Raw genomic sequence first — 19,436 nt, forward strand, 5'->3', positions numbered from 1 at the left:
TTTTTGGGATGATAAAAACCACTAAGTTGTATATTTTAAAAGGGTAATTTTTAAGTAAAACACATACCATAGGTACATCTAGTGTCCTAATATATTAATTAGTCTTTTGAATTGGAAAGCCCATTTCAGATCTAGGTTATAGTTAAAATCTGTTGATGTTTAATTTTTAAAATTTTATAATAAAATATTCATATATATACAAAAGGAAAGAATAAAATAATGAATCTCCTTCCATCAATCATCTAGCTTCAGCAATTATCAACATTTTGACAACCTTTTTCTTGATTATTTTTCTGGAGTATTTTGATTCAAACCCCATTGTTACATTTAATAAAAACTATCACCTTGAAAATTAGAAGTAATACACATATACTTGGAAAAATTTTCAAATGCTATAAAAGCACATGCAATAAAAATCTTCTCTTCTCAGACCTTCAATCCTGTTACCAGAAGTAACTATCATAACAATTTTTTGTGCATCTTCCAAATATTTCTATACATACACACATGCATTTATGTGATTCCTTAAAAATTTTTGAATAAAAATGGGAACTTCCGCATTGTGCATTGCTTTTTTTCACTTAATAATACATTATGAACAACTTTCTATGTTTATACATGTACCTTATTAATAGCTGCTTAGTATACCATGAATGGATGACTTTTAATTTATTTAGTCCAGTTAATACACACCTAGGCTTTTCCTGGGCTGTTGCAGTTATTGCCAACACTGCAACAAGTGTCTTTATACATGTCTTTAATATACTTATGCAAGTTATGCCTGTAGGACACATTCCTAAAAGTAGAACTGCTAGATTAAAAGTTGTATACTTCAATTCGAATGGATGTATCTTACTTGAACCATTTACTTAGTAGTGCCTTAAACAGAGAAGGAAGTCCAGTAAAAACAGTTCAGGTCTGAAGAAGTTATCTCAATCTCTATCTTGTTTCCTACAATTCTGAAATTTTACTTTTTATTAATCACATGGCAGGAACACAGAGAGACACAGAAACATTACAATTTTAATTATGTTTTAGGTCTAAAGCACTGAGGTGAGATGAAGATTTCTGGATTAATTTTCTCTAAACAACCTTTAGTATCTATTCTCCTAGATCCCCCCTACCTCTAACCTACGTGGAAAATTATGAGCTAACACTTCCCATTCCATTTTTCTTTTAGCTTCAATATTCAACCATAATTGATTTCCTATGAAGCAGAAAAATAGTCTCATTTTCACTGAAATAGAATGACAAGGCATAAAAACATGCAAAGTCATATAACTATAATTTAAGGTGGACTACGTAAGAACTCAGGAAATAGCGGAAAAAATCACTATGGGTTAAATGGTCTAGGAAGTAATGCTTCATGAAGGAAATGAGTCTTGAAGTAAACACTGAATGAGGTACACATTTGGTCAGTTAAAAAAAGAAATAAATAGAAGAGCTTTTTAGAAAAGGAAGTAGAGAGAACACTTTTTCCATATTTTTTCTGACCAATTTATTTCTTATATTGAACACAGTGAGTTCAAGTTACATATTAAATATACATACCTGACATTTGTTTTTCAAAAATAAAGACTTCTACTTTTTCACATATTATCCCAATCTTGTTGGCTTGGAAAAAGTCACACACCCTAACTAAAGACACACACTTCGAAAACTATCTTACTCAAAGAAATCTGTAAATACTAGTCCTCTCACAAAATCCCTAAGTGAAGAGACAAATGGACAATCAATGTTAACTTTTTAACTTATTTAAAACAGACGTTATAACATATACCCAATTAACTACTGATTTATAGTATCTTGGGAATTTGGTACTATTGTTACAGTTCTTCAAGAGAATTTGTCAGCTGGATGAGCCATGGGAGATGCTTCTTCAAAGTTGGTCACAAATGAAATTTTTAAAAGATTCCATTTACAATGGCAATAACAACCAAATGGTACAAAGGAAACAATCTTATAAAAGATGTATGATATCTTTTCATGAAGAAAATGGCAAAGTTTTATTAGAGTCATGGAGGAAAACCTAAATCAAGATACAATATTTATGGATAAGAAGACTAAATTCTCCCCAAACTAACATACAGATTCAGTGAATTCCATCTGACTTTTTCATCAAACTTGACAAGCTGATTCTAAATTTTATGTAAGGGCAAACAGCCAAAAAAGCCAAGAGGAAAAACAAGGTGGGAGAACTTGCACTATAGACACTAAGATTTATCACAGAGCTACAGAAATTCTGTAGTAAAGAATCTATGTGACATAGAAAAAAAGACCAATAAATTAGATTAGAGACCAGAAACAGACCCAAACAAATATGGAAACTTGAAATATGATAGAGATGGCAGTGGAAATTAATGGGGGAAAAGATTCAATAATTGGTGCTGCAACAATTAGTTATCCATATGGAAAAAAAAAAGAAATTGGATCCTTACCACACAAATGGATTAAAAACAAAATTTTGAAACTTTAAGACTAAAATAGGGAGAATATCTCTGACATAAGGATAGAGAGGAGTTTGTGCAAACAATAAAGGAAAAATTAGAAATGTCTATTCATCAAGACACCATAAAGACAGTAAAAAACAACCACAAACTAGGAGATATTGGCCACAAATGAAACTCAAAAGCGGGCTGTAACCAGAATTCAGAGAAATGACACACTGAAAATTTTAGTACTCAGTAACTATTATGTGAGAATATATAGTCAAAATCAGTTTGTAAAGAACAATCACAGTGATGAGACGGAGGAAGATGGTGGCATAGAGTGGAGTGGAAGCTTGTTTGTTCCCCTGGAACGACTAATAAACAACCAGGAACAACAAGTAAATAATCTGGAATAACTGCGGGGGGACAAACGTGACTGTCCACTCCTCAAACACCAATCTGAATTGGGAGGAATGCCCGAAATCGCAGCATAAAACCTGTAAGTAAAAACTGTGAGTCCAAGCCGGGAGGCCCTTTCCCCCATGGCCTGAACTGCAAAGCCCGGTGCTAGAGAGCAGCACTCTCCCAAACTGCAAAGCCTTGTGGTGCTAGAGAGCAGCACTCTCCCAAACTGCAAAGCCTTGTGGTGCTAGAGAGCAGAACTCTCCCAGCAAGCAAATACAGCTCAACTGAGCTCCAACTGGGGTTTTAATTAACAAGCTTGGAATGCTCAATACAAGTTATGAACCCCCAACAAGCAGACAGAGGCTTTTGGTGACAACTGACCTTGGAGAGCCAGAGGGTGGCCATGGACTGGCCCTGAAGGGGACTTTCTGTCCCTTTTTTAGCTCAGTGGAGAAAGCCTCAGCCATTTTCACTTCCTAGCACTCTGACCCAGACAGATAGCACAGGCAGAAAGTCTACTCCTATTCAAATGCTAATGACCTCTCCCAGGGTGGGGTGGGGAGGGGAGGGTGGGCAGTGGCAGTTATCTTCCCTAAGAGGAAAGAGTTGGGGCTCAGCTCTACTACACGCTCTCCATTCAGAACTGGACCCAGAGTCTAGGGGAAAACAGCCATGGGCCACACCTCCTTACAACAGTCTGGAGCTACATGTTGACAGGCACCACCTGCTGGGCGGAAAAGCACAATGACTTGAGGCCTCACAAGGTGCACCAATCTTCTAAGACACACCCTCAGGGAGATGTGATACTACTGCCTTCTTCTAAGATGTGAGCCCGTTCTGGTCTGGGAAAACCTGATTGGGGTAACCAAGGAAACGAGATGCCTAGACAACAGAAAACTACAACCTACAGTAAGAAAAACGAAGTTATGGCCCAGTCAAAGGAACAAACTTACACTTCAGCTGAGATACAGGAACTTAACTAATACTAAATCAATTCAAAAAGTTTAGGGAAGATACGGCAAAAGAGATGAAGCATATAATGAAAACACTGGGCGTACATAAGGTAGAAATTGAAAGTTCTAAAAAACAACTGTCAGAATCTATGGAAACGAAAGCCACAACACAAGGGATGAAAGACACAATGGAAACATGCAACAGCAGATCTCAAGAGGCAGAAGAAAACACGCAGGAACTGAAGAACAAGGCACCTGAAAGCCTACACACAAAAGAACAGATACAGAAAAGAATGGAAAAATATGAGCAACGTCTCTGGGAACTTAAGGACAAAACGAAAAGCACGAATTTATGTGTCATTGGTGTCCCAGAAGGAGAAGAGGAGGGAAAAGGGGCAGAAGCAATAATAGAGGAAATAATCAACGAAAATTTCCCATCTCTTAAGAAAGACATAAAATTACGGATCCAAGAAGCGCAGCGTACCCCAAACAGAATAGATCTGAATAGGCCTATACCAAGACACTTAATAATCAGATTGTCAAACATCAAAGATAAAGAGAGAATCCTGAAAGCAGCAAGAGAGAAACGATCTATCACATATAAAGGAAGCTTGATAAGACTATGTGCGGATTTCTCAACAGAAACCATGGAGGCAAGAAGGAAGTGGGGTGATATATTTAAGATACTGAAAGAGAAAAACCACCAACCAAGAATCCTATGGTTGGCAAAACTGTCCTTCAAATATGAGGGAGAGCTTAAAATATTCTCAGACAAACAGACAATGAAAGAGTTTGTGAACAAGATACCTGCTTTATAGGAAACACTAAAGGAAGCACTGTAGACAGAAAGGAAAAGACAAGAGTGAGAGGTTTGGAAAACAATTTTGGGAGATAGCAGCATAATGTATGTACACTGAACAAAGATGACTGTGAACATGGTTGAAAGAGGAAGGTTAGGACCATGTGGGACACCAGAATGAAAGAGAAAAGATCAAGACTGGGACTGTATAACTCAGTGAAACCTAGGGTGCTCAAAGATTGTAATAAAAGGTACAAATATGTTTTTCCATGAGGAAGAACAAAGAATGTCAACATCGCAAGGTGTTAAAAATATGGTGGGATTGGGTGGACAATACAATCAATGCAAACTAGAGACTATAATTAACATAAACATTGTATTATGTTTCCTTTAAGATAACAAAGACAATATACCAAAGCTAAATGCATATGGCGGGGTGGGGAATAGGGGAAGGGTATGGGACTCCTGGCATTGGTGATGTTGTCTGACTCTTTATTCTACTTTAGGTTAATGCTATCTATCCTTTTGTCACCTTCTAGCTATCAAGTTTGTTTATTTGTTTTTCTCTCTTTCTCTTGCCTTTTTCTTTTGCCTCTCTGCCTTCTTTGACTTTTCCTCCTTCTTTGTGGAAGAAATGTCCTTATATATATATAAGAGAGTCGCGATGGTGCTCAATACATAAATACGTGATTATATGGGGAACCAACGATTACTTAGGATAGAATGTATAGTGTTTGAACAAAACCATCTTAAAAGACATGGGTTGATGAAGAAACCTTGAGGGCACTATACTAAGTGAAATAAGACAGAAACATAAAGGCAAACATTGCAGGGTCTCACTGATATGAGCTAATGATAATATGTAAACTCATAGACATGAAATATAAGTTACCAGGATATAGAATGAGGCTGAAGAATGGGGAATGGTTGCTTATTATGAGCAGAATGTTCAACTAGGGTGAACTTAAATATTTGGAAAAGGACAGGGGCGATGGTAGCATGTAATGAGAATAACTAACAGTGCTAAAAGGTGTGTGAAGGTGGTGGAAAGGGTAAGCTCAGAGTCATGCATGTCACCATAAGGAAAGTTGGAGGTTAAAAGTTGGGAATGTATAAAACAGTGAATCTTGTGGTGGACAATGTCTGTGATTAACTATACAAACATCAGAAATCTCTCTCATGAACTAGAATGAATGTATCTTACTATAACTAGAGGTTAATAATAGAGAGGCATATAGGAAAAAAATATATACTTATTGCAAACTATATACTACAGTTAGTAGTATTTTAACATTCTTTCATCAACAGTAACAAATGTACTATACCAAAACTATGAATCAATAATGGAGGTGGGGGTGTGGTTAGGGGTATGGGAGGATATGTGTTTCCTTTTTTTTGTCTTTGTTTCTTTTCTGGAGTAGTGAAAATGTTCTAAAAATCGAAAAAAAAATAATTATGTTGATGAATGCGCAGCTGTATGGTGGTGCCGTGGGCAAATGACTGTATACTTTGGATCTTTGGATAGTTATATGATATCTGAACAATCTCAATTGAAAAAACAAATAAACACAAAACAAAACAAAAAAAAAAACAGAATCCAGGACATAGTAGGCACCAGCTATGATAATGATTAACAAACTATAATTATCAGAGTTAATTAAAAACAAAGCTACCTATTTACTGTAAGGAAAAACCACGTTAATTGGACCTATAAAGCAAAACAAATAAATAAAAGCATTTACCATTTCTAAATAATAATAAATTTCAATAATTACTAACCTAGTGATTTTATTCAGGTGCTTAATGATTCTATATGTTAATTTCTTCACTGATATTAAAGAACTACAAAAACCTCATTATTATTTTAAACACTTTTCAGACAATTTCTGAAGACAATTACAAGGTTGAATAAATTATTAAATATGACAACACATATAACATCTTACCAACTATTTTGAAAATAATGAAGTTTTAGAATGAAAGTCACTTCCTGAATTAAAAACAGAATGACAGAAAAACAAATTCTTAACATGTCTGACAACTATCAAATAAATACAGTCCTTTCTTCTTTTTTTTGGGGGGGTGGGGACCCTAAGACATGGATGACAAACTATTGTATATGAAAAATGGCAACATAAAAGTGAAAGAAGGGGCTAAAATCTGATGTAAGTAGGAAAAGTAAAACTTCATGTAAATAAATAACTAATAATACTATATGAGCATAAGATATACTTAGCATACCCCCACAATTTAGATTTTTCATGTGTGAATATTAGTGAAATTGGCTGTCAAATTTACTGAATATATATACATGCAGGAGGCATAAACACTACCATCCCAGTGTTTCATTAAAATAAAGTTCCTTTTACTTAAGCTACTTTGAATGGATTTTTTTTGCTTGCAAAAAATGATACTTAATTAGTCAAGTTCCCAATACTGGATGACAAGAAAGGAATAAGCTGAGTCAAAATATCATTTGCCTCTAGAGTGACCTCTCGGCTCCTTTTGGAATCCCTCTGCCACTGAAACTTACTTCATTTCCTTTCACTTCCCCCTTTTGGTCAAGAAGATGTTCTCCGTCCCACGATGCCAGGTCTACATTCCTCCCCGGGAGTCATATTCCACGTTGCCCGGGAGATTCACTCCCCTGGGTGTCTGATCCCACATAGGGGGGAGGGCAGTGATTTCACCTTTCAAGTTGGCTTAGCCAGAGAGAGAGGGCCACATCTGAGCAACAAAGAGGCCTTCGGGAGGAGGTTCTTAGGCACAACCACAGGGAGGCCTAGCCTCTCCTTTGCAGCAACCATCTTCCCAAGGGTAAAACCTGTGGTAGAGGGCTCAACCCATCAAACCACCAGTCCCCTATGTCTGTGGTCATGTTAGCAACCATCGAGGTGGGGTAGGCCAATACCCCTGCATTCTCCACAGGCTCCTCAAGGGGGCACTACATCATTTTTTCCTTGTTTTTCTTTTCTTTTTTTTAACTTTCCCTTCTTTTTTAAATCAACTGTATGAAAAAAAAGTTAAAAAGAGAACAAACATACAATAAAAGAACATTTCAAAGAGACCATAACAAGGGAGTAAGAAAAAGACAACTAACCTAAGATAACTGCTTAACTTCCAACATGTTCCTACTTTACCCCAAGAAAGTTACCTAATATAGCAACATTTCTGTGAACTTGTTCCTACTATATCCGTCAGAAATTAACAGACCATAGTCATTCCTGGGCATCCCCAGAATGTTAAATAGCTTATCTGTTCTTCTTGGATTATTGTTCCCCTTTCCTTAATTGCTCTCTATTGCTAGTTCCCCTACATTCTACATTATAAACCATTTGTTTTACATTTTTCAAAGTTCACATTAGTGGTAGCATATAATATTTCTCTTTTTGTGCCTGGCTTATTTCGCTCAGCATTATGTCTTCAAGGTTCATCCATGTTGTCATATGTTTCACGACATCGTTCCTTCTTACTGCCGTGTAGTATTCCATCGTGTGTATATACCACGTTTTATTTATCCACTCATCTGCTGAAGGACATTTCGGTTGTTTCCATCTCTTGGCAATTGTGAATAATGCTGCTATGAACATTGGCATGCAGATATCTGTTCGTGTCACTGCTTTCCGATCTTCTGGGTATATACCGAGAAGCGCAATCGCTGGATCGAATGGTAACTCTATATCTAGTTTTCTAAGGAACTGCCAGACTGACTTCCAGAGTGGCTGAACCATTATACAGTCCCACCAACAATGAATAAGAGTTCCAATTTCTCCACATCCCCTCCAGCATTTGTAGTTTCCTGTTTGTTTAATGGCAGCCATTCTAATCGGTGTGAGATGGTATCTCATTGTGGTCTTAATTTGCATCTTCCTAATAGCTAGTGAAGCTGAACATTTTTTCATGTGTTTCTTCGCCATTTGTATTTCCTCTTCAGAGAACTGTCTTTTCATATCTTTTGCCCATTTTATAATTGGGCTGTCTGTACTACTGTCATTGAGTTGTAGGATTTCTTGATATATGCAAGATATCAGTCTTTTGTCAGATACGTGGTTTCCAAAAATTTTTTCCCATTGAGTTGGCTGCCTCTTTACCTTTTTGAGAAATTCTTTTGAGGTGCAGAAACTTCTAAGCTTGAGGAGTTCCCATTTATCTATTTTTTCTTTTGTTGCTTGTGCTTTAGGTGTAAAGTCTAGGAAGTGGCCGCCTAATACAAGGTCTTGAAGATGTTTTCCTACATTATCTTCTAGGAATTTTATGGTACTTTCTGTTCTATTGAGATCTTTCGTCCATTTTGAGTTAATTTTTGTGTAGGGGGTGAGGTAGGGGTCCTCTTTCATTCTTTTGGATATGGATATCCAACTCTCCCAGCCCCATTTGTTGAAAAGACCATTATGACTCAGTTCAGTGACTTTGGGGGCCTTATCAAAGATCAGTCGGCCATAGATTTGAGGGTCTATCTCAATTCTCAATTCGATTCCATTGATCTATATGTCTATCTTTGTGCCAGTACCATGCTGTTTTGGCAACTGCGGCTTTATAATAAGCTTCAAAGTCAGGGAGTGTAAGTCCTCCCACTTCGTTTTTCTTCTTTAGAGTGTCTTCAGCAATTCGAGGCATCTTCCCTTTCCAAATAAATTTGATAAGTAGCTTTTCTAAGTCTGCAAAGTAGGTTGTTGGAATTTTGATTGGGATTGCATTGAATCTGTAGATGAGTTTGGGTAGAATTGACATCTTAATGACACTTAGTCTTCCTATCCATGAACATGGAATATTTTTCCATCTTTTAAGGTCCCCTTCTATTTCTTTTAGGAGAGTTATGTAGTTTTCTTTGTATAGGTCTTTTACATCTTTGGTTAAGTTTATTCCTAGATACTTGATTTTTTTAGTTGCTATTGAAAATGGTATCTTTTTCTTGAGTGTCTCTTCAGTTTGTTCATTTCTAGCATATAGAAACATTACTGATTATGTGCATTAATCTTGTATCCCGCTACTTTGCTAAATTTGTTTATTAGCTCTAGTAGCTGTATCGTCGATTTCTCAGGGTTTTCTAGATATAAGATCATATCATCTGCAAACAATGACAGTTTTACTTCTTCTTTTCCAATTTGGATGCCTTTTATTTCTTTGTCTTGCCGGATTGCCCTGGCTAGCACTTCCAGAACAATGTTGAATAACTGGTGACAGCGGGCATCCTTCTCTTGTTCCTGATCTTAGAGGGAAGGCTTTCAGTCTCTCACCATTGAGTACTATGCGGGCTGTGGGTTTTTCATATATGCTCTTTATCATGTTGAGGAAGTTTCCTTCAATTCCTACCTTTTGAAGTGTTTTTATCAAAAAGGGATGTTGGATTTTGTCAAATGCTTTTTCAGCATCTATTGAGATGATCAATTGATTTTTCCCTTTTGACTTGTTAATGTGTTGTAATACATTGATTGATTTTCTTATGTTGAACCATCCTTGCATGCCTGGAATGAACCCCACTTGGTCATGGTGTATGATTTTTTTAATGTGTCTTTGGATTCGATTTGCAAGTATTTTGTTGAGGATTTTTGCATCTATATTCATTAGGGAGATTGGCCGGTAGTTTTCCTTTTTTGTAGCATCTTTGCCTGGTTTTGGTATTAGATTGATGTTAGCTTCATAAAACGAGTTAGGTAGTGTTCCATTTTCTTCAATGTTTTGAAAGAGTTTGAGTAAGATTGGTGTCAGTTCTTTCTGGAAAGTTTGGTAGAATTCCCCTGTGAAGCCATCTGGCCCTGGGCATTTATTTGTGGGAAGCTTTTTGATGACTGATTGGATCTCTTTGCTTGTGATGGGTTGGTTGAGGTCTTCTATTTCCTCTCTGGTCAGTCTAGGTTGTTCATATGTTTCCAGGAAATTGTCCATTTCTTCTACATTATCCAGTTTGTTGCCATACAATTGTTCATAATATCCTCTTATAATTTTTTTAATTTCTTCAGGATCTGCAGTTATGTAACCTTTTTCATTCATTATTTTGTTTATATGGGTCTTCTCTCTTTTTGATTTTGTCAGTCTAGCTAGGGGCTTGTCAATCTTGTTGATCTTCTCAAAGAACCAACTTTTGGTGATATTTATCCTCTCTATTGCTTTTTTGTTCTCTATGTCATTTATTTCTGCTTTAATCCTTGTTATTTCTTTTCTTCTACTTGGTTTAGGATTGGTTTGCTGTTCATTTTCTAGGTTCTTCAGTTGATCCATTAGTTCTTTGATTTTGGCTCTTTCTTCCTTTTTAATATATGCATTTAGTGCTATAAATTTCCCCCTTAGCACTGCTTTTGCTGCATCCCATAGGTTTTGGTATGTTGTGTTCTCATTTTCATTCGTCTCTATATGTTTAGCAATTTCTCTTGCTATTTCTTCGTTAACCCACTGATTGTTTAGGAGTGTGTTGTTTAACCTCCAGGTATTTGTGAATTTTTTAAGTCTCTGATGGTTATTGACTTCTAATTGTATTCCATTGTGGTCAGAGAATGTGCTTTGAATAATTGCAATCTTTTTAAATTTATTGAAGCCTGTTTTATGTCCCAGCATATGATCTATTCTGCAGAAAGTTCCATGAGCACTAGAAAAGTCTGTGTATCCTGGTGATTTGGGATGTAATGTCCTGTATATGTCAGTTAAATCTAATTCATTAATCAGACTGTTTAGGTTTTCAATTTCCTTATTGGTCTTCTGTCTGGTTGATCTATCTATAGGAGAGAGTGATGTGTTGAAGTCTCCCACAATTCTTGTGGAAACATCAATTGCTTCCTTTAGTTTTGCCAGTGTTTCTCTCATGTATTTTGTGGCACCTTGATTGGGTGCATAGACATTTACGATTGTTATTTATTCTTGTTGAACTGCCCCTTTTATTAGTATGTAGTGGCCTTCTTTGTCTCTCAAAACATCCCTGCATTTAAAGTCTATTTTATCTGAGATTAATATTGCTACACCTGCTTTCTTTTGGCTGTAGCTTGCATGAAATATTTTTTTCCATCCTTTCACTTTCAGTTTCTTTGTGTCCCTGTGTCTAAGATGAGTCTCTTGTATGCAACATATTGATGGTTCATTTTTTTTGATCCATTCTGCGAATCTATATCTTTTAATTGGGGAGTTTAATCCATTTACATTCAACGTTATAACCGTGAAGGCATTTCTTGAATCAGCCATCTTATCCTTTGGTTTATGTTTGTCATATTTTCCCCCTCTGTCTATTAATATCCTTTATTGTACCCATACTGAATCTCTTTAGTACTGAACCTTTCTCCAAGTCTCTCTGTCCTTTCTTTGTTTCTCTGTCTGTAGGGCTCCCTTTAGCATCTCCAGTAGGGCAGGTCTCTTGTTAGCAAATTCTCTCAGCATTTGTTTGTCTGTGAAAATTTTAAGCTCTCCGTCAAATTTGAAGGAGAGCTTTGCTGGATAAAGTATTCTTGGCTGGAAATTTTTCTCACTCAGAATTTTAAATATATTGTGCCACTGCCTTCTCGCCTCCATGGTGGCTGCTGAGTAGTCACTACTTGGTCTTATGCCGTTTCCTTTGTATGTGGTGAATTGCTTTTCTCTTGCTGCTTTCAGAACTTGCTCCTTCTCTTCCGTGTTTGACAGTGTGATCAGAATATGTCTCGGAGTGGGTTTATTTGGATTTATTATATTTGTAGTTCACTGAGCATTTATGATTTGTGTATTTATGTTGTTTAGAAGATTTGGGAAGTTTTCCCCAACAATTTCTTTGAATACTCTTCCTAGACCTTTACCCTTTTCTTCCCCTTCTGGAACACCAATGAGTCTTATATTCGGATGTTTCACATTATCTATCATATCTCTGAGGTCCATTTCGATTTTTTCAATTTTTTTCCCCATTCTTTCTTTTATGCTTTCATTTTCCATTCTGTCATCTTCCAGGTCACTGATTCGTTGTTCAACTTCCTCTAGTCTTGTACTATGAGTGTCCAGAATCTTTTTAATTTGGTCAACAGTTTCTTTAATTTCCATAAGATCATCCATTTTTTTTTATTTAGTCTTGCAATGTCTTTTTTATGCTCTTCTAGGGTCTTCTTGATATCCTTTGTATCCCGTACTATGGTCTCATTGTTCATCTTTAGTTCTTTGAGTAGCTGATCTAGGTGCTGTGTCTCTTCTGATCTTTTGATTTAGGTGCTTGGGCTTGGGTTATCCATATCGTCTGTTTTTTTCATATGCTTTATAATTTTCTGTTGTTTTTGGCCTCGTGGCATTTGCTGAACTTGATAGGGTTCTTTTAGGATTTGTAAACCAACTGAAGTCCTTATCTCTGATTTATCAGATCTACAGCTTCGTGGGGTACACTTTCTCTAACTAACCAGCAGGTGGCGTCCACGAGCCACCTGTTCTCCACAAGCCAGTTCTCCCCTGCTTAGCCTTTTTGGTGAGTGGGGGAGTGAGTCTTGTGGGGTCCAATTGGTGTACCAAGCTTGCGTGTGTAGTTGGTGTTGCCCGCCCTGTATATGGGGCATGTTTCTGGGCAGTCAGGGAGGGGGGGGGGTGGCCCTAACAATCAAATGTCCCTGGTGATCCTAGAGTTTTAAAGCTGCTGCAATAGTCTAATCCTTCAGTTCAGTCCTGCCACAGTTTGTCTCTGCCACTGACCCACAAGTCCTTGGTACTGGCGTATGGCTCCTGAGACTTGCAAGTGGGCCCCTCTTCCAGGCTGTGCACCCCGGGTCCTCTGTTGAGGGATGACTGTGCTATGTTACAGGTGAGTGCCATCCCCCCAGGGCAGTTCTGGGCTGCTGGGCTGTGTAGGGAGGCTCCCAGTCTGCTGAAATGATGGCTGAATGGGGCTTTGTTAATTCACACTGCTCCACCTTCCCAACTCTGGGACAATCAGCTGAGGTTGCAGGGAAGGCTAATGTCCACGCCCAGTTTTGTGGTGTGTGCCTGTTATGTGAAGCACTTCCGTCACACTGGGTTGTCTGGGGCAGCTCTGGGCTATGGGGCTGGCGATGGGCAGGAGTGTTTCCTGTCCACCAGGATGATGGCTGTGAGCAGACACCCCCCTTTTCTTGGGAAGTTGTGGTGTTTAGTGAATTTTCTCAGCCACTGGATTATTGCCTTTTGTCTCAGAGTTCTCTTAGTTCCGCTCTTGTCTTGACCTGTCCAAACTGCAAGTCTTTGAAGCTTTCTGTATTGGGCTTCTTAAGAGTAATTGATTTAGAAAAAGAAAAAAGGATTAAAAAAAAGGGCCCTCCTCAGAGATCTAATGGACTATTGAAATGCTAAGAGACAAAGCAATTAGGGCCATTAAGGAAAGGTCCACAGGGCAGAGAGATCAGCTTTTCTTCGGGATTTGCATATGCGCCTCAGGGCCCTTCCCCTTTCTGTGTTCACCAGAACCCCAAAAATCGTCCGCTTTTATTTTGGAGTTTTTCGTGTTGTTTTTTTCTATGCCTATCTCCTCTCTGCTGGGCTGGCTGCTCTCAGATTCTCTGGTGTCTGGTCTCAGTCTATCTATGGTTGGAGTTTGGATCAGTAGAATGAGTTTCCGATAAGGGCTGCCACTGCAGTTCTCCCTTCTCCTTCCCGGAGCTGACAGCCCCTCCTCCCACGGGACTGAGCCTGGCAGGGAGGGGTGCGGGTCCCCTGGCCATAAAAACTTACAGATTTTGCTCATCTCAGCAGTTCCACGTTTTCATGAGTGTTGTATGAAGTATGCCCAAAGTCAGATTGCTCTGTGGTGTCCAGTCCACGCAGTTCCTGGCTTTCTACCTACTTTCCTGGAGGAGTAACTAAAACATACAGCTCACCAGTCCGCCATCTTGCCCGCCTCCCTGAATTATATTTTAAAAGGAGCACTTTGGCTACTGTGTGGAGAACAGACAGCTGGGGTGGTAGGTGGGTGGGAAGCATAAAAGTCAAAGTAGGGAAATTAGAAGACTGCAATATTACTACAGGTAATAAATGATGGAGATCAGAACAAGAGACAAATTTTGAATGCAGAGCTTATAGGATTGTTGACTGACTAGATATATAGGATTCGAGAAAAAGAGAAGAGAGACTCAGGCAGAAATTTGGAGACATCTCTAAGAAAATTTATAAATGATATACCATTTACTGAGACTGGAAATACTAGCAGCAACAGAAGTTAGAATTGGGAAAATTAAAAGAAATCCTGACCAAAGTTCCAATTTTTAGGGGATAATGAAGATGGTTATTCAAACATGTGCTGTTAGAATGGTACATGGCCAGGTTCTTATTCTAAGTCCCAACCAAGTGACAGCCTGAGCATAAATTTCTTACCACCTCAACCCAACTGATCAGGTCCATTAGCAGGGAGCCTGGAACCTTTCATGATCTTGCCTAACTTGAATATTTAAAAATGTATTTATTTCCTATGTATTGCTGTATTGAGAGTTGCTGGAAGAAAACTTTCCGAATGATCTAGAAAGTTTTTTATTCCCTCTCCACCTCCTTTAAATCTTTCAGACAACATAACTGAGTCAAGTATTAGGCTTATCCAGGAAGGATGGGACCCACAATGCTGAATTAATCAAGCATGAATTTCTTTAACTTTCTGCTTCCTTCTTAATAAATCTATAGCCTCACCTAAACTTCTCTTTGGCCTCAGAGGATGAAGTAACTCTACCTCATTTAGTGTAATTCATCTACCTGTGTCCTCGATAGTGTTCTTTATGCATTTGCTCTATTAGTTATTCTCTCTGTCCTGAATCTTCATTATCTCAAATTTCTTCATACCTTCAAATTATAAACATCCTTTCCTTGTCCCTGAACTCCTCCAGCTCTGTTTACTCTAAAGGAAGGCATTTGTAGTCACGCTTCCTGAAAAGAGCCCATAGCAAAAAATTGTCTTGTTTCCTTTCCTGTCACGCCTTAAAATCCCACTGAAACTGTGCTAAGGTTACCAATTACCTTCATAGTGATGAAATTATATTTTATTGGACCATTTTAATTAACTGCCTCATCACCTCCTTTAAATTTTCCCTTGGCCCCCGAAACATTACCCTTTCCAGGCTCTCTCATCTATGTGATTATTCTTTAACTGACTCACTGTCTTTTAATGTTCAATGATCCTTGGTGTTCCAGTTTTAGACACTGTTCTTCTTATTCTATCTAGTCTTTCAAAGTGATCTTAACTGCTCTCATTCTTGGATGATAATCCCCCAATTTTATCTCCAGTCCTGAATTTTCTCTGAGCCTCAGGTTTTCATATCCAGTGACCAATAAACAGTTGGACTTGGATGCCAGACACAAATGCTTCAAACTAGGATTCCAAAACATAATGTATAATAGCCTCTATTTCTACCTTCTCCTAATATTACTTCAGCCATGACAGCCAGAAATCTTGAGTTCAGATTTCTCCTTCCTCCCTTATTTCCCTTACTAATTAATTACAGAAGACCCACAGATTAAACTTCCTAAACAATTCTTGAATCCACCTTCTAAATTTCTACCGTGACCTTAGATGTATGCCTTTATCATCCCTCACTTTATGGCAAAAGCCCACAATGTGGTCTCCTGCCTGGAGGTTTGTCCCTCTTCCACTAAGAATGATCTTTCTGAAACAAAAATCTAACTTTGTCACTCCTTTTTAAAGCCCTTCAATGGCCCTATACCACCTAGTGTAAATCCTTTTCCATGAAAGTATGCGGACCCAATATATTTTGCCCCAATTAAGAAAATTTCTCCATTTTAACCTTAAAAATTCAGACTTCTCCTTATAGCTAAAACAGATCTACTCTTCAGTCAAAAGTAACTATGAAGACACAAAACATGGCTATTTTGAGGCACTGGAGAACAACCATGTCTTGAGGGGTCAAAATCTCACAAGAAGAAAAACATGATGAGATAAGCCCTACATTTGCCTCTACTTTTCCCCTTTGGTTCACTGCCTAGAGACTGCAACAGTTTCACTGTGCTAGGGAGATTATCAAGGTTATAAAGCAGACAGGGCTAGAAGGGCTAAGATCCTGGGGAAATGGAATGGCAGGTAAGTCAACCCAACATTGTGCCTGCAATTTCCATCAAGACTGACTCCTAAGCTGTATGTGTATAGGGCAGAGACTCCTAGAAACCAAATAGAAAATGGCTGCTAAGAGGATAAAAAACTAAGCAGAGATTTTAGCAGTTTCAAGAGACTGAGGAAGTAAAAACTAAGGTTTAGCGCAGGCCATACAGATGAGATCCTGGGAAGACATGATATGTACATAAGGGCAAGTAAGAATCAACCCTTTTCACCAGTATCAAATTGATCTGCATGTATTTATCTGCCAGCCAGAAGAAAATGAACTCCTTCCTGGAGGAAGACAGTATAATCTAGAGCCTGTATAATTTTTCAGCCACAATGTGCAACATTTGGTCAAATATTACTAGGAATGAGAGGAAAGAAGACCAAAACTGAAGAACAGAATACAGGGATTGCAGTCATCAGACTCACATTTTAATGTATCAGACACAGTAGAAAAGAAGATCAGTGAACTGGACTATAGTAAAAAATTGCCAGAATGAAGAATAGAGGGAAAAAAGGATTAAAAATTACAGAAAACAGTAAGACATATGATACATATTAACCAGAGTTCAGAAAGAGAAGAGAGGATGGGGTAGAAACATTCTTTGAAGAGACACTGTTTGAGAAATTTCTAAATATGCTGAAAGACATCAAAGCCATAGATTCTAGTAGCTCTAGAAACCAAAAACAAGATAAGTAACACCATACCTTGGCATAGCATAATAAAATAGCTGAAAATCAAAAACAAAGTCAACAATCTTTCACAACAGCAATGATGGAAAGAAAATGAATGATGACCTAGAATTCTACAGTCAGAAAAAAAAAGCCTTCAGAAATGGGGAAAATAAAAGATGTTTTCAGACAAACAAAAACTGAGACACATCAATAGCAATAAAAGAAACAGAAGTACAATGATATTAGATGGAAGTATGGTAATAAAGGATTGAAGAACATCAAAAAGCAGAAAGAGGAGAGCAAATCTAACTGAATACTGACTGTTTAAAATAGTATTTTCTAAGGTTTTAAATATATACAGAATTAAAATTCAGTACAACAACAATACAAAAAGTAAGAGAGGAGTAAATGGAGTTAAAGTGTTGTAAAATCCATGCATGCATTGCCCAGGAAGTGGTAAAATGTATTAATTTAGGATAAATTCTAAGGAATCAAGGATGCAGGTTATAATCTCTAGGATATCCACTATAAGTACTGAGCAACTGTATTATTAATAAGCTGACAGGGGGAAATTAAGTAATTAAATATACTTGAATAAGCCAAATGAAGGGAAAAAGGGAGGAAATAGAGAACAGAGAACAAAGAGGACAAATACAAAAGAAATTCAATAGTAGACTTACACTTAAATATATCAGTATTGCAGTAAAAAGTAAATGGACAAAATACCCCAATTAAAAAACAAAGAAGAAAAATAATACCCAACTAAATGCTGTTTAAGAAATATCTTAAATATAAGATGTAGAAATGTTAAAAGTCAAAGGATGGGAAAAAAATCATACTGTGCAAATGCTAACAAAAGAAAGCTGATGTACCATAACTAATATCAGATAAAGTAGACTTTTAGGCAAGAAATACTACTAGATATAAAGAAGGATATTTCATAACGACAAAAAGTACATGAAATAAACAACAAAGCTGCAAAATACATAAAGCAAACAGCTGATGGAAGTAAAAGGAAACGATTCCACATTCACAGTGGGAGATTTTTAAACACACCTCACTCAGTTATTGACAAGCAGATTAGAAAAAAAATTAATAAGGATATGAAAAAAACACTGTACTCAATGACTAAGAATATACATTCTTTTCAAGTACACATGGAACACTTACCATATGTTGGATTATAAATCAAGTTTCAATTAATTTTAAGAAAATGAAATCATCTGGAATATATTCTTTGACCAATATCGGTAATAAAAAATAACTAGAAAATCCCAAATATTTAGAAATCAAGCAATATACTGACTAATAACGATAATATGGCACATCATTTGCCAACAATTGTTGAAGCATATTGTATGGTAGTTCATTCCAATATTTATTCTATTTGTGTTTTTTTTTTGAAATTTTCCATTAAAAAGAAATCAAAAATAAAAACATCAAGTCTTGTCAAATATGATGAGTAAAGCAGTACCTAAATAGAATGTATAGCCTTAAATACTTAGGTCAGAAAAAGTAAAATAAGGCTAAAAAAAATCAAAGATCTAGGCATTAAGAAGCTAAAACTTAAACCCTAAGAAAGTAGGAAATAGAAAAGAGGAGGCACCAATGAAATAGAAAATAAACATACAAAGAGTAAAGCAAAAATTCCAGGCTAAATCTTTGAAAAGGCTGATAAAATCGAAAATCCCTAAGCAAGAATGAACAAAAGGAGAGAAGGCACATATTTCCAATAATGGAAATGAACAAATGGGAAATGTACAACTTTGTCAATAAATTTGAAATTTAGATGATATAAGCAAAGTACTTACAAAATGCAACTTGTCATACCTAATGTGAAAAGAATTAGAAAATCTGAATAGTGATATATGTTAAAGAAACTACATCTGCAATTAAAACTGTTTCACAAAGGAAACTCCAGGCTCAGATGGCTTCATCAGGGAATTTTACCAAACATTTAAGAAAGAAGTAACAAGAAATCTCAAGCTCTTCTACAAACTGCAAAAAGAATACTGCCCAACTTGTTTTATGAAGCTAGCATAACTTTGCTAGTAAAAAGTTATTATAAGAAAATGCCAATCTCTTTCATGGACACAGACATTAAATTCCTGGATGAAATATCAACAAATCAAATCCATTTTTATGTGTGCATAGATGTATATGCATATCTGTAT

General features: G+C 36.9%; 1 protein-coding gene across 2 annotated transcripts in view; it reads right to left on the reverse strand.

The window, feature by feature from the left end:
* The window catches only part of SPRED1 (sprouty related EVH1 domain containing 1), a 129,715-nt gene that overhangs the window by 6,346 nt on the left and 103,933 nt on the right, over positions 1 to 19,436 (reverse strand). The gene's annotated exons all lie outside the window — the stretch shown is intronic.

Source organism: Choloepus didactylus, chromosome 4 (assembly GCF_015220235.1).
Source record: "Choloepus didactylus isolate mChoDid1 chromosome 4, mChoDid1.pri, whole genome shotgun sequence".
Taxonomy (NCBI): domain Eukaryota; kingdom Metazoa; phylum Chordata; class Mammalia; order Pilosa; family Megalonychidae; genus Choloepus; species Choloepus didactylus.